This window comes from Poecilia reticulata, chromosome 2 (genome assembly GCF_904066995.2).
Source record: "Poecilia reticulata chromosome 2, P_reticulata-male-v2, whole genome shotgun sequence".
Taxonomy (NCBI): Eukaryota; Metazoa; Chordata; class Actinopteri; order Cyprinodontiformes; family Poeciliidae; genus Poecilia; species Poecilia reticulata.
This window is the reverse complement of record NC_088831.1, coordinates 42434575-42449885: the sequence shown is the minus strand read 5'-3', so window position 1 is coordinate 42449885 and position 15311 is coordinate 42434575. Positions and strand designations below refer to the sequence as shown.

At 38.7% G+C, this 15311-nt stretch overlaps 1 long non-coding RNA gene across 1 annotated transcript in view; it reads left to right on the top strand.

Annotated features, from left to right (window-relative positions):
* The first annotated feature begins 7385 nt into the window (after positions 1-7385).
* Positions 7386-15311, top strand: part of LOC145550880 (uncharacterized) — a 33250-nt gene continuing 25324 nt past the window's right edge. Inside the window, exons 1-3 of the long non-coding RNA XR_014086671.1 lie at positions 7386-7489; positions 8782-8843; positions 10964-11124. This is a non-coding gene — a long non-coding RNA (uncharacterized LOC145550880). The remainder of the gene's footprint in view (positions 7490-8781; positions 8844-10963; positions 11125-15311) is intronic.

Genomic DNA, 15311 nt, shown 5'->3' with positions numbered 1-15311 from the left:
CATTTCTGCACCAAAAAGAAAGAGGAAAATATTCGTTTTTTTCTCATTATCATCAGCGAAACCCTCATTAATTCTGATTAAAGACTCTGTCTCTTGTGGATGGTTTATGAGCAAAAGTAGAACAAAACTGAAGGAGGAAGATCACTATCAATCCTTTCAAAACTTGAAAACGACGACATGTTGGCAGAAAGGTCGTGGACAGCACGCTCTCTATGCTTCTGCTGCGTTTCATGGCCATCTGACAAGCAGCAGTTGAGATTTCACTTCAACAATCAACTTGAACAACAAGTAATTGAAAATGCTATCCAGTATGTCATCTAGCACCCTTCAAAGTAGATATTCCATTCTTCCATTCTTCACCCACAGTGTTATCTGCTCTATTTCTGCAGCCGAGTGAAACAGTGTGAATAGCACACGGCTGCCTTGGAAACAGAGGCCCTGGAGAGGATGGAGAGCTGATTAGAGAGAAGCTGCTTGTCTCCAATCAAACCCGGCGCCGTGTCTGTTTACAGTGAGCGCATCCACCGAGCTTTCCGCGCTGACCCGGAGGGAAGATCCGAGGGGTCAATATCTCCATTTGCAACTGGCGCAAAAAAATCCAAAACCAAAGAAAATGTCTCACAGCGCAAGCTGTGTTACACAGTCTCTGCCCCTGAGACCGAATTATACTTGCAAATATTGTGTAGCTTTGTTTCTTTACTGGCTTTACAGCAGGAGCTGGATGTGGATCTCACACAGTATTTTCTTTATTCTCTTTGACTGGGATTGCAACCTGAGGCAACCTCGGCTCTCTGGCTGGATGAGTTAATGAAACAGAAAAATGCCTCATAAATGCAACATGACCAAACCTGCACTCAGCATACAGAATCTGCAGACTTGTGACCTTTGACACTGAGTTGTTGTGTCTTTGTGTAAGAGTACTTAGCTATATTTTAGAATATATCAACATCATTGGAACAATGAAAATGTTCTACTGCTTATCTGTTGTTGCTGTTTATTCACCTTTAGATGAGTTACACGTCACATAAAGCTCCAGTTTCACATTTGCTGCTTATTCAGTCAAAACATTCTTATTGTCCAAAGTGATTTCATGTTTCTAGCTATGTTTTTTATTTAAAATACATGCAAATAACTTCTAAACTGTTCACAAATGCCCAGAATGGACAGGTTATTAAACACATGGGTTTATTAACGACAGTCATCTACTTCAGGATTCTTCTAAAAACGCTTCTAACTTCCCCCTTCAATAGCATAAAACCACATAGATTCATTTTTACAGTCTTCCTCATGTTTTCTCTTACTCAACATGGAGACTCAGTCTCAGAGATTTGTTGTTGTTGTTGTGCAGAACAGTTTGGGGCTTTAGTGACTCTGTGCAAGCAGGGCTGGGTGAGGTTTGGACTAAATGGAGCAACATTTCAGATTAATCCTCATTAATGTCAATTATGTGCTGACCCTTCCACTGAAAGGGAAAATCTGAATCAACGTGGTAACAACCCGCCTGCAGCGTTGGAGATTTTAGAAGATTAGGATTCTTCCTGCGGGGAAGCGGATGCCACAGGTGCTCTCGCATATCAAACCCCGGGCTTCGCTTCAGAAACCGAGAACATTTGTAGACACACTGCACCCCACATGGTCCTGGATTAGACGTGAGCGTTGAGGCTTTTGAACACACGTGAACATGGAGAGGCAGTGGGAAACACAAGCCAAGCACAAGCCACATTTCTGCACAGGCAGACTTGGCTTTATTTTGGCATGCTGCTCTGCGGTGAGCGGTGTGAGGGTTTAGAGGGATTGAACGGTGTTGACTTTGCTGTGAACCTGCAGAGCCTCTACACTCTCACAGCTGCCTCCCTCATCATCTACAGAGGGCCTCCAATCATTGTGGAAAATAAGGGCTGGGGAGGCTAAAAGATATATCGCTACACCCCCTCCTCCTCGCTCCTGTCCTCCCTCCGTCTCTCCCGTTCTGCCTCTCTCTCCACCAGTGCGAGGTTTTTTATTTTTTATTTTTACTGCCTCTCCTTCAAGGTGGTTGTCATAACTCACATTTCTTTGAGTTTATCTAATATTCCAATTATGCAGCTGCGTATTCGGCCGCTATTTTTAAGAGCACATCCCAAGGGCATGCCTGCAGCTCAGGCATTTCTTAGTTGAAGAACCACAGTGAGTTGGCTGGCTGTGACAGATCTGTCATATCACAACCTCCCACTGGATTTTAAATACTCAGCTCTCTCAAACAATGGAAAAACTTAGACATTTTCCACATTAGGTATTGTACAGTATATAGAAATAATGGTTGACCATTACTCAACTGAAGCATTGATGCTGATAAGATGCACAATTAGCCTGTCTTAGTTCTGGGTTTTCCCAGTACGAATCAAGTTTTCTCAGTTCTCAGAAGCTGCAATTTTCATAACAAATTTATGCAAATCTTTGTTGATATTCTGCTAATGTAAAAACAAAACTTTGCAATTTGGTTATTTCCAATGAAATAACAAACAGTTAAAATCAGTTTGTTCATGCAAAAAGTCAGTAAAAAAAGTAGCACCATTATCCTCCTACCACTTCCTGTCGTCTTCTTTGTCGTTTCCACCAGTAGCAACATCCAGCTGTTGGTCACATGACTCATGAGATGCAAAAAAAAGTGTTTCCATTCCAGTTTTGAGAAGTTAAATGAAAAATGTGTTTTTTTCTAAATTGGTAAGTTAAAGCAAATTTATGTTTGTAATTCAAATTTGCACTTTATTAAGGTAAATGGAAACGCAGTTAGTGTCTACAACCAGGATCCAGACCTCTCAGAATAAAATATATCATCCGGACAGATTATTTATAATTCAAATCTGGATTTATGAATCAAATTTTTAGCAATTTTATTAGCGTCAAAGATAAACAAACCCAACAACACCAATGCAATTTAACTCTATCTGCATTTGTGACTGCAGCATGCAGTTTGATCACCAGGTGAGCCAGGGTGTCATATATATTTAGGATGTATTAAAAGTTGTTGCAGGGAATTTGTTATGTCAGAAAAACAACCTCAGGGTTTGCTGCCAGTTTTAAGAGGATATAAACTTTTGCTCTGAAAATGTTTTGTGTTTTTCTTGGGGTGAGCCTTAAACATGTGCTTTAAAACTCTTTATGGTCAATCTTTTTCCTAAAGGAATAGAAGTGGGATCAAAAACATGAAATTCATCTATTGCAGGCAGGTTGACGTTCCAGGTGGCTAATCTGTCACAGGGCAACAGAGAAAATCTTTATCTTTATTTGTTTCTCTAATTATAGATTCATGAAACAACATGAGATCACCTGACATTGGAACAAAGCTGTTTTGTCCTTTTTCTTACCCCGTTTTTACTTTCCCATTTCGTCTTTGTCTTTGCAGATCTGTATAGTTGCTCAAATGTCTTTCTGACAAGAAATAAAAACTTATTACAACAAACTGAGGCTGTGGATGAGGCCAAACAGCCTCTGATTTTATTCCCATTGGGTCAGTTCAGTAATCCAAGCGGTTCTGCTCAGATAACTTATTCATTACCTCGGGGCAGACGAGGATGGGAATTAAGGTTTTATGTAAAAGCAAATAGGTTTTGTTCAGTTGTGTCCAAATTTTAGCCATTTCTTTTTAGCGATTTATGCCCTTAAGCTCTTTTGTTCTTTAAAAATAAGATTTTTGGCACAACAGCAGGTTCTGAGGCAAAGGTCACGGTAGTAATTCAACTTTAGAAGCGAGGGATCTGCACTGGATGGTTATTCACGATGCAAGAGATGAGGTATGAAGTGATAAGAGCTGAATTCATCCGCAGCTTTAGCACACTCAAGGTTTGAAACTGGAAGGATAAAGTAGCAGCATGGCCCACAGAGCTGGCTCCCCTCCAAAAACTAACCACTAAAGGTACATTTCTCCAAGCTTCTGGCGTTGATACATGGCTGTGTTTCCAGTTACTGCCTCTGTAAAAACCAAAGCTTGTGTCCAGCTAAGGAAGACGTATCTCCTGCTCATTCTTGGATTCAAAACCCCCAGAGAATGGTCAACAGAAAAAAGAAAGAAATATATGGATTTCAGTTCATAATGAAAGCCAGCTCACGATGCCACTCAGTTAAATATTTTTTCCTAGATTGGTGAAATTCAAACTCTTCCTGGAGAACAGACATCCCATATATAAAACCAAGCCAGTTTACAGCAGAGAGACGGACTAAAGAAAAGAACGCAGTCGCCATATTTGTGTGCGGATTACTCCAGGCCTCTTGGCTCTGCATTTAAAGACTTACTGACCTTTTCTGGGAACCAGTTGTGACAGAAAAACAAGGCAGACTTGTAGATCGGTGAGAAATTCACCTGCGGTGGGTATAGCGGAGTGGGAGATCTGTATTGCACCTTTTTTCCATTTACTTCCAGACCTGTTTCGGACCACATTGCCAATTTCAGGCACAATTTGCTGAGAGGCCAGATGCAGCTGCTCTCAGGATCTGAGCACAGCGGTGTGATATAAACACAAATGGAGCAAGTCTTGAACTATTTAGGCTTCCATACGGTCACATTTCATGGGAAACGAGAGTTGGACTTTGTGAAACCCATATAAGACTATAGATATGTTGTACAAATGCAAGTCTTTGTGCTACTATCAACTTCACCTTAATGAATGTAGACCACAGAAAAGCAAAAATCAGAACACATGTTTTGCTTTGTTGTGTTTGGCACCTGTACATTTGTTTTGCATAACTTTGTTGGCTCCATTCTTTGCCTTCATGGTCAAGGTCTCTGCTAATGTCATGCTAATGATATGTGTGGGTGGCTTACTTGACATGGCTGGACTTCGCTGTTAAGCCTCAGCGTTAATCTGTTTGGACACATCGGCCAATGAAAGCATTTTGTCATTAAAGCCAAATAAAGTTTTCTTGTAGCCATTTTCCAGTCGGGTCTCAGGACCTGCAGATGCTTTGTAGCTGACCTATAAATCAGCCGGTGGTTCTCCAAATAGAACCAACTTTGTCAGCAGAACTGCAAGCACAGGACCAGCTATCAAGAGGCATCCATCCATTTTCTTTCACCCTTGTCCCTCAGTGGGGTCGGGAGGGTTGCTGGTGCCCATCTCCAGCTAACGTTCCGAGCGAGAGGCGGGGTCACCCTGGACAGGTCGCCAGTCTGTCGCAGGGCAACACAGAGACACACAGGACACACAACCATGCACACACACTCTCACACCTAGGGGCAATTTAGACAGACCAATTAACCTGACAATCATGTTTTTGGATTGTGGGAGGAAACCGGAGAACCCGGAGAAAACCCACGCATGCACAGGGAGAACATGCAAACTCCATGCAGAAAGACCCCAGGCCAGGAATTGAACCCAGAACCTTCTTGCTGCAAGGCAACAACTCTACCAACTGCGCCACTGTGCAGCCCGTTATTAAGAGACACAGCCCCTAATTTCTTATCCTACATAAAACTCTTTTTATTTCTTGTTTTTGTTGTTTACAGAAAAGAACAATTAGCAAACTTTGATCTAAAGGAAGAAGGTTATGATTATACTCATCAGTTCTTTTAATTTAATAGGGTTATGGATGAAAACAGGTCTAAGTGGGGAAACTTGGGCAAATTGTTGGTTTGGCTCTGAGTCTCTGACTAATGGGAAACACCAATAGGTTTGTCTTTGGATCTTCTTCCAATGCAACATTCCTGGAAAAAAGTATTTTTGTTTTAGCAACAAACTTAACAGTTAGATGTAGCACGAAGCAATAGATGAACAATCATTGCTTAGTTTGTTTAGTTTGGTGAAAGATTCAATTCTGTGACTTGATATCGTTCCAGACTGAATGACATCATGATTAAAGAACATTTTAAGGAAGAAATAGATTGTTCTCTGACAGATAACTTAAAGTGGTCAGTATTCTTTCCCCGTATAGCATAATTTAAATGACTTGTGGTTGATTTTTTTTATCACTTCCTACTCAACCCCTCCCGACCCCACTGAGGGACAAGGGTGTCAGAAAATGGATGGATGGATGGATGGATGGATGGATGGATGGATGGATGGATGGATGGATGGATGGATGGATGGATGGATGGATGGATGGATGGACGGACTTCCTACTCATTTTTAAAAAGTGTTCCAATATGTTTGGGAGGCACTGCATATTTTCACCAACCTTATGAAATAAAAAAAATACACATTAATCTTGAATGTACTTTCATAGAGTCCAGCAGCAAGATGTTTTTTTAGACAGCTGATGTTGAGGTTGTTTAAACTGTAGTTTTTTAATTTGTAATTTCAAGCTTTAGTTTTGTAAATAAGAAAAATGTAGACCAAAAGGTAGATAAATATGTTTTAAGTTGCCTTAAAATCAGTAATAGCATGAAACAAGATGTGCAATGCTTGCAACGTTTGCAGAAATCTGTCTTGATTACAGCGTTTTCTCTCTTCCTGCTGTTGCCAATCAACTGTTTCCAGGTGAGGTAAAGTTTACGCCAATAAAGAGGATGGCTGGCCATGACCTCAGATGCCCTGTGGTTTTCTGATACAAATATGAATGTGAAAGTCAGAAACACAAAACCAGATAAAGCCATCAACCAGTCTGTTGCAAATACCCGATTATTTCATTGATTTTGTGCTCCTGGAGGCAGCCTGCAGTCATTGTCATCTGGGAATACAGGCATGACAACCTGGCAGATGTCAAACCATCCTGGCTCTCCCACCTCTTCATTCCCCCTTCTCTTAAAATGTTGATTCCCCAACATGGCCCTTCTGCTGTTTACCATGCAGCTTTCCTGCATACACAGCCCCCAATGGAAATGTGGGCACACATGTAAAACACTGGAAGGGACCAATTTATTAGACAAAAAGCATTTTGAGGATAAAGTGACTACTGTACAACTTATTCCCTCAGTCAGTCAATCTACACAACTTATGCTGCTGCATCAACAAATTGATTTTATCTGAGCAAAAACTGTTAACTAACTAACCTAAAATGTTTAGTCATTTCATTTAAACTACCCTGACAGTTTTTAAAAGTAGCAACAGCCCCAATGTAAATGAAAACAAATTCCCATAATTTGATCAAAACTCCTGATTGGCTTTTAGATACTGGAGGCTGTTGATCCTGTCCCAACCGTCATTCTGTAATACACAAACCGTCAGCAATTTAACTATGTCAAAACTACATTTTCTCCTCCCTAATCGCTCAACATTCAACGTCTTTTGTCAAACATATGCAGTATTCATGAATATACAATGGAAAAGACTGCACATGTGGCATGGAGGAAACAAATGCTACATGTGTTTGTAGCATGTAGCATAATGCATTCCACCAAATGCATCCCTCATATGCTAATTTTGTTTATGTATTTTTATTTTATTTAATTAATCATTTTTTATACAAAATTTATGTAATAATTTTGGGAAAGTTTAGTTTAGTTTTATTGTTACGGTCGTAGCCCATGACGTCACTTCCTCCTTCACCAGCCCTTTCCTGGATGCTATGGGGGAAGGTGAGCTTTTCACGGAGTTTCTGTCGGTATCTTATTCAAAAGTTGCTGTAGATGACAAAATGTTTTACTATCGTTTAACTAGCGTGTTTTTATGATGTTCATATCAGTTTATATATATATTTTGGCAGAAGAATGAATGTGTTTGTCGAGTGTTTTGCCGCGTATGAGTGAGCTAGCCGACTGCTATTATCAATCAATCAATCAATCAATCAAATTTTATTTGTATAGCACCTTTCAGCAGTGCTTTACATAATTAAAATAAAAACAGCATGTGATATTAAATAAACAGTGAGAAAGAGAAAGATATTTTTTTTTAAAAGAGATAAAAACATTAAAACCCCTTTAGGACTTTAGTTAAACGCCGTTTAACTGGGATTCTAACCCTCAGGGACTTTAGTCAAAAACACAGTTTGACAAGGACTCTAACCTCTAGGTTTTTAGTTGAAACGCTCTTAACTGGGACTCTAAACCCCGTAGAACTTTAGTTAAACGCCGTTTAACTGGGATTCTAACCCTCAGGGACTTTAGTCAAAAACACAGTTTGACAAGGAGTCTAACCTCTAGGTTTTTAGTTGAAACGCTCTTAACTGGGACTCTAAACCCCGTAGAACTTTAGTTAAACGTTGTTTAACTGGGACGTTTTCCGGGGGGCTTTACATCATTAAAACGTAGAAAAGAAATAAAAAGAAATTAAAAACATTAAAGACATAAAAACATGGAAGACATCAAAACCCGCACTCTAACCCTAATTTAGCCATAAGCAACTCTGAACAGGTGGGTTTTAAGTTGAGATTTAAAGGCACCCAGTGTTTCAGCTGTTTTATAGTTTTCTGGAAGTTTGTTCCAAATCTGTGGTGCGTAGAAGCTGAATGCTGCTTCTCCTTGTTTGGTTCTGATTCTGGGGATGCAGAGCAAACCAGAACCAGAAGATCTGAGGAGTCTAGACGGTTGGTACAACAATAACAGATCTTTAAGGTATTGAGGTGCTAAACCGTTCAGTGATTTATAAACTAACATCAGTATTTTAAAGTCTATTCTCTGAGCTACAGGGAGCCAGTGTAGGGACTTTAAAACTGGTGTTATGTCTCTATCTTCCTGGTTTTAGTCAGAACACGAGCAGCAGCGTTCTGGATCAGCTGCAGCTGTTTGATTTATTAGTCAGACCTGTGAAGACGCTGTTGCAATAATCAATGCGGCTAAAGATAAACGCATGGATGAGTTTCTCTAGATCGTGCTGAGACTTCAGTCCTCTAATCCTGCAGATGTTAATGTCGTTTCTTTGCTATGGGCAGGCGGACTGATGTCGGCTGAATATTCTCTGTGCTGCTGAAATGTTAACTTCCATTCTATACAGGTATGTTGTTCCCATTTGCTATTTTTATTGAGCTTTCTTGTTCATTTTTGGAGTTTTATCTATTTTATTTTCACAAAATACCTAGATATTGTTATGCATTTTGATTATTAATCACAAGTAAATCACAAGGTTTGTGTTTCTTTTTTGTTGTTGTTTTGTTTTACTAAATTGCTTCACAATATCCCAAGTAGATAAATGATAAAATTGAAAATAAAAGTAAGTAAAAAATAATAAGACAATTATAAAATTGACAAAGACATCAAACGCTAATAATATGAAAAAACAAAACAATAGTTAATTTTAGCTTCATCTATTTTCTTCCCTCCTTTACCATTTCTCTTTAATTGGTGTTGGGAAAATAGATGTGTTTTCACTCTGGATTGATTAAAGTCTGATTAATGTCTAAATTATCCACAGACATGGATTATTTCATTTAAATTTGAGAATTTTTCAGGTCTCTTTTGATGTTTGCTAGAAATCCAAACATAACCTTATTTTAACCAGAAGGAACTAGCCATAAATTATAACTTCTCAATTACTAACACAATATTTTCACCAGGTTACGTTTTCAACATGTAGAATCTTCTTTTAATGTTTATTAGACTTCTAAATTTAAGATGTTGTAGACTGAGTAGCAATAAAAACGGGAGCTAGCAGCTAGCATCAAACTCAATCTTTAGTCCTTTACTTCCCTAAATATTTTTGATTTTGTCTGTTTCTTTACAGAGTGTTGTTTGGACATTATGAACTTTTATTTTTTATGATAAGCTTTTGCACCTGGCAGTGTTTCTTGGTCCAAACCTTGACAAAGTATATAGGTCCCTTACTATTCACACAAGGGTATATTTATCATCTCTTGAGGGTTTCTTCCATCTGTTCTCTGAAAAGATTTATACCCTGCCCTATAAAGGACAATATCACCTCAAAACCATTTTCTTTTCTTTATTTACCAATAAAGTAGAGATATTGCAGCTTTGTTGTTCTCATTATAAAACACCTAAATCTGGACATGTTTACAGCCACATGGATATGCATAAATACATATTGTTTTCTGTATGTAGAAGTTCAAACACAAGGCAAGCAATTGACAGGACTTCATTTCACAACTGCCTGGAGAAGGAAATAAAGAATAAACTACAAATGCATGTAGGCCAAGATAAAAAACTCAAGTCCTTTTGAGTGGCAGCCCAGATTCAGTGGCTCAGGTGGGCTCAGCCAAGCGGGGCTCCACATGCATAAATATTGCAGGGTTTAAATCTGAATCCTGTGACCATTTTGATTTTGTGAAAGACTACAAGTAATGGAGTGAGGAAAGGAACTGGTGTGGCTTCCATTTCAAAACACGTAACTGTATGATATGTTATGCATTGCACATGAGATGAGCTCTTGCAAGTTTCATTTTCCTGTAGACTTGCTTGGGTTGTAGTAGTTTGTGGTACAAACCGTCTGGTGGTGGATGAAAATGGAAAATTTCGACCAAAATGTAGCATCGACACCGCTAGTTTTAATCACTTCGATTAATTAGAAACATTAACTGTTGCTAATAGGCTGCGTGTTTTACCAAATTTACCCCACGGTCACATTCTCCCCTTCCTGTCTCCTGTGCTGAACATGTCTACAGTTGTGTCATGGGATAATCAGTGCAGTCTGGAGGTGATCGACAGGTGATGAGAACCTCGATCTAAAAACGGCAGGAAGTCTGTCATAAAAGTTGTCAGCCTGTAAGTGAGAAGCTGCTGCAGAAATTCCCATGCACAGGAAGGAGAGACTGACTACTTTTCTTGCCAAGTGTAAGAAAACGACAGAAGACTTCCATATGGAGTTTAAAAGCAGCAGAAAATATGTGAAGTATTGATTCAACATTGGCCTTTACATCATGTTCAATAGAAATTTGAAGTTAAGACTAAAGCCATGAAAAAGTGTTGGCCTTTACGGTTTTTACAGTCCATGATATTTTACAGGCAGGTTTCACAGAACATTTAGCAAATCGAAGCTAAAGCACAAGATCAAAAATCACATTTCTCATCCTAAAGACCTAAAATGTGAATACAGCAAAATGCCCAAGACATCAATCGGGTAATTATTTCCTTCTTACCATTCTGGACAAATTGTTCATGTAGTAGCAGAGTCGCTCCCCAGCATGCAGCCCACACTTCGATGTTAAAAGAATCAGCCAGGATGGGTGGTCTCTACAGCGTCTTGATGAGGTCTGCAGGGGGCTGTAAAGAACGGTGTGGGCTCTCCATCTTGAAAGAGCATGAGAGCGTCCCAAGTGTTTTGAGTAAGTGAAAAACCTGTGTAGTAATGTCATTATGTTTTAATATTGTGGTGGCAGCAGGGGGCCTGGGTTGAACCTGAGTTCACTGGATCTTCTGGCATTCCTGGTTGGCTGAGAATTTCTGGTAGAAGCTCAGATCTGATGCCTGTGGCTAAAAGCAGTAGCACCAGTGTTAGCTCTGTCGCCTTGCCAAAAGAAACTCCTCAGTTCAATTACCCGTCTTATAATAGACTAGTGACTTGTCTAGTGCGTCCCATGACTCCCATCCGTTCACTGCCAGCTTAAGCAGAAGCACATGTTTTCATCATTGTCACCATTTATTAATGGATCAAACTTTCATGCAGTTTATAACTCAAATTTAAATTTCATTTTTGGACTAGAGCTGAAACTGATGGTTGAGACCCAGAAACGTTTTATAACTTAAAATTCCTCAGATTGTTAAAAGTTTAAGGGAGTAACTTTTTCACTTCCGATACGATGTAAATACTGCAGCTTTTAGTATTTGCCGATACCGATATCGATATCAGCATGAATCGTACTTACTTTTTCACTTATTTTGTAATGTTGGATGTTAGAAAAAGCTTATATTACTCAGAGAACATTAGTCTTACAGTTGATTGAAACGGTTTGTATTTTTAGCCACTGAGTTTAAATGGCTTAAAATGATCAATTTCTCTGATTTTACTTCTTATATTTATATGTTTGAGTAAAATGAACATTGTACTTTTATTCTATGAACTACTGACAACATGTCTGAAATTCCAAGCAAAAATTCAGTATTTATTAGCAGAAAATGAGAAATGGAACAAAGAATAAAAACCTTAAGGCAGAACCGTCCTACACCTTCCAACAAGCGGCTGCAGAAGTAAAGTCCTGAATAGTTCATGGTATAATTAGTGCTGCTTTGATGCTGACAGTGTCGTTATAATGGAAGCAGAGCAAACACTGATGCTCCATCCATGAAACAAAAGTAATCCCAGCACATCCAACGTCACACAGATGGGAATTTAAAATGTATTTGTTGACATGAAAGTATTTGCAGGAACAAAAGCAGCTTAAATTATCAGATGATAGTTTGTAATATGAATTATTTATTTAATGAAAGCAGCCAACATAGAAGACATTTCGTGTTTCCCAGCAGGGTTCTTCACAAGTTATTTTGAATCCTGGAGAACTGTGTAATGTCAGCTCTTCACTGTGTTCCAGCAAAGTTTACAGACAAATCTGCTAAAAGGATTACAGAAAAAAAGTAATCGAGTAAAGTTTCTGTTGGCCCGTCAGATGGAGAGAAGGAATAGTTCATATATTTGACAAAATATATGAAAGATCTTAAAAAATAACTGGTTTCATCATTGATTTTTGCCAATCACAAAATCAACATTATTGAAACACTATTTTTTAAATATTTTTGCTTCAAACAGACATTAAATATGCACTTATTTTCTAATACATCCTGTTTAACGTGGACTTCCAACTTTTTCGAAGGGGAATAATGACCAGCAGCTACAACAGAAGTATTTAGTAGACAAACCGGATCTCTGCATTTGAGCAGGAACACGATGCTAAAACTTATTTATGATTTATTAGGCAACATCTAAATTTGAATACATGCATTTAGTAGTGTAGTGCACTAAATTGTTGGTAAAAAAAAAGCTACATTTTATTAAATATTAGTTGAGATAACTAAACTAAATATTAGTTTTTGGCTGCCTACTTTTTCTGCCTAAAGAACATCAGAAACATTTGATTTTATTTATATTTAGCTTTTTTAAATCTTGTATTTGGGCACTTCAGCAGTTATTTTAAGAGAAGCTTCAACAGAAAGGAAGTTGTGGACATGCCACGATAAAATAATTATTATATTCATTGTTTCAATGTTTTCTAACTTCCATGAATAATTGATGATTAATTTTGATTTTATTTATTTCAAACTGGTTTTTAAAAGCAGTCAGTAGGACAGAGACAACATGTGCATACATAACCAAGAACAAAAACATTGTTTGCTTCTACTTTCCTGTTTGAAAAGATGGGAAAAGTGAACACTTATTTAATCCTACCCCTTAATTTGATGAATAATTTATATTTTTACCAAAATAATAATGATTGTATTAATTTGTTCATGATTTATTAATAGCTATACGAAGATACCAGAGAAGTTTGATGGATGTAGCGATGCAGATGTGCAGACGGTTGGTGGGTCAGAGGAGCATGTTGCGCAATAGGAGACCAACATGAAAGAGATGGATACAAAGAAATTCTTATATAATGGAGTTTACTTCAGGTTTTGTCCATTGAACAATCACAAAGAAAGCCTGTTTGTGTTGAATCTGCTTTGTTGTCGACCTCTTCTGAGAGATGCTTTTCCTTTGTGCTGCACATCTGCACAATTGAGGCGAGGGACTCTCAAAATACGGAGCGGCGACATGACAGAGATAACTGCTCATTGTCTCTGTTCTCAAACTCTTGGCACAACACGATGACAAATTTGCTAAAGATGTCAGTATGACCTGAGACGGAACAGAGGGAATCATATTGCACATTTCTCTTCACACCATGTCTGCTCTGGAGGCTTCGGATGTCTGGAGCTGTGTGTTTTATAATTGGATGTTGGGGGATGAAAGAGCCACAATTGAGCATTGGTGGTCATAGGAAAGGTTCCAGTTTTTGATGGTTTACCCCTCGCAGTAATGAATGAATCATCGCTGCTCCACTGAAAGTCGTTTAAAGGGAAATTACAATCAGAAAATCATTTAACTTACCTGACATTTTATGGGCTGATGCTTCAGTGACTACAGCTTTGAAGCATTTAACAGAAACCCTGTGTAGAGTATCAGAGTTTAGTTACTCCATGTGTGTTTGTGGACAGAGATGGATTAAGATGTCCATTGAGGAATTTTCTTAAGGCATTGCAGGGAGTATGAGGTTCAGGAAATGTAGCTTTGGGCAATCCACTCCACTTGGATGACCAAAGTAAGAGATATGTCTGCATTCTTGGCACAAAGTCCAAGTTCAGGTTGTTCTGCAGACAACCTGAACTTGGTTGCTCCCTATTGTTGATCTTGTGTTTTATTTTCACGGGCAGGGTCTCAATCCTTACTTTAGAAGAGGATCTTTGGGTTTGGGAACAGCAATGTGGTTGCTTTTAGAACATGAAGTGGTTCCTTCATGTGCTCCACAGAAAGGTGGACTGCTTTCTTTGGATGGGGAGAGAGTCTGCCTGATGCAGATCAGCTTTATTATGTTGTTGGTTGGAACAGGAGATGGACTGATGTGTCTGGACCTTGTGTGCTATAATCGTGTGTTGAAGAAAGGACTTCAGTTGTGTTTGATATAACAAAATCTACATCCAATTGGATGTAATAAGTTTCCTCTGTCTGCCCTCATAACAAGTGAAGAGCTTAGAGAATTTGGGGCACCATAAAGCAAACACTTGAGATAGTTTGGGAAACGAGACAAAAATACTTGAGTGGAGTTTGATGTTTTGATTAAGCACAGGGCGATAGTAGAGAGAAACAACTCTCTTTTAACAGGAATAAAGCTTTAGTAGAGCCATAACTAGGTTCAGCGACCATCTACTGTGACTGGGTGAGAGTGTGACACAAGTTGATATTTGTAAAAAAATACGAACCAAGAGAAAAAGGAAGATAAATGACATACATTCATAATTCTGCATAAACCATCACCAGAAAATTCAAACCATCAGCTTACGCAGATTTCTTTTTTCTTTCTTTTGTGTGTGAGGTAGAAAGGGTCTGGCTTGGCTTTTACTTGCACAGTATTCTGTAGGAAATTATTGAAGTCCTGGTCCACTTTATTTTTATGACATTGAAGAAGCATATCTAATAATCGTTATGCAAAAATCCCCCCAACCCAACAGAAACACAATAGTTTGGGACTTTCTTGGACGGTGCCAGAGAAGTTTCCAGCATGTGTTTCTTTTACGTGTGGGGCCGTTGTAATGGCCCTCAAAGTGCAGCCAGATGTGCAGACAAGAGAAAACAAGTGATGTGCACGGCTTGTTATCTTCTGCGGCTGAGCAAGTAAACTTTGGGGAGCAAAACTTTGGGAATTTGTTGTTCGTGGTGAACAAGCTTTGTTACTCACTAATGCATAGCTTTAGGCAAAGGATCATGTGGTTGAGCTAAAATATATATATAAGTTACAAATTGAGATCATCAGTAAGAAAAAAA